General features: G+C 51.8%; 1 protein-coding gene across 1 annotated transcript in view; it reads left to right on the top strand.

Annotated features, from left to right (window-relative positions):
- Positions 1-1,079, top strand: part of TMCO4 (transmembrane and coiled-coil domains 4) — a 36,323-nt gene that overhangs the window by 2,448 nt on the left and 32,796 nt on the right. The window lies entirely within an intron of this gene.

The following is a 1,079-nucleotide window of genomic DNA, read 5'->3' as shown; positions in this document are numbered from 1 at the left end:
ATAGGATAAGTGCACTAAGTCATCCAAGGGTTGAGCTGGTCTCCATCCAAGCATCAGGCCGCCTTTCATTGCACTGATCCTGCATAATATACCATCTTCCTTCAGCGGCCTCTCCGCCACGGTGACGTCATGTGATCTCCCCGGCTATATCATACTTTACAGCTCTCTGCAACCTTCGTATGCACCTTTTTATTGCACTGTGTACATGTAGCTGTGCCCAATCGGTGAAACTTCATATTGGTGCATCGGCGGCATCAATCACCCGAGCTGTCATCTCCCTATCACTTATCAGAGGCAACTAGAGCGAGGGAGAGGGACAGTCACACACAAGATACACCAACGGTGTAATCAGGACCCGCAGAGTTGGGAGGACCTTGAACCCCGGCTGGGGAAGGGTAATGCTATCGCACCCTGAACAGGAAGATGGAGGTGTGAAGGAGCAAAGAGAAAGTTCTAGGCCAGGGAAGTTTAAAGGGCCAGTGTACGTTTATGCTGAGCACAAAAGCATGACTTGGTGTTGGGGTTCCTGGCCCCTCTTATGTGTATTGTGGTTGAAGCCCAACTTCACCAGATTGTCTTACCATAGAAAATGCAGCAATAGTCACCTCCTCCCTGCCCCTTACTTCTCTCTGATCCAGTACCTGGCCACTTCCTGTGAGTTCAGGGTGTCATGGACACGCCCCCTCACCCCAGCCTGGGTTCACAGTGCTGCTGCAACGCTCATGACACTCATGTGACGACCTGACAGTTTTCCTCTGCTGAAGCCTTCTGGTTTTCTGGTGCCACCGCAGGACAGGAAGTTATGGAAGACCTCTCAAAAGATGACACAGTTAACTCGCATTCCTAAAGTGGGGATAAAAATCTCTGACTGTGCTTTTATTGCTGTAAGTGCCTTCCTGCCCCGGTGACAACCCCTCCTCCATTTCTTGTATGGGTGTCACAGGGACACCGTAGGACACAGTGGTGTTACAAGGGGGGGTGGGGTTCCCGGCCCACACCAGGTAACACCATCAGAGGGTGTGACACCAAAATGACTTCCAGTCATTTTGGTGTCTCCCCCCCCCCCCCCCAACAACCAG

The sequence above is a fragment of the Nanorana parkeri genome, unplaced genomic scaffold (genome assembly GCF_000935625.1).
Source record: "Nanorana parkeri isolate BGI_ZX_2015 unplaced genomic scaffold, ASM93562v1 scaffold2092, whole genome shotgun sequence".
Taxonomy (NCBI): Eukaryota; Metazoa; Chordata; class Amphibia; order Anura; family Dicroglossidae; genus Nanorana; species Nanorana parkeri.
Note: the sequence above shows the minus strand (reverse complement) of the source record. Positions and strands in the feature narration are given on the sequence as shown.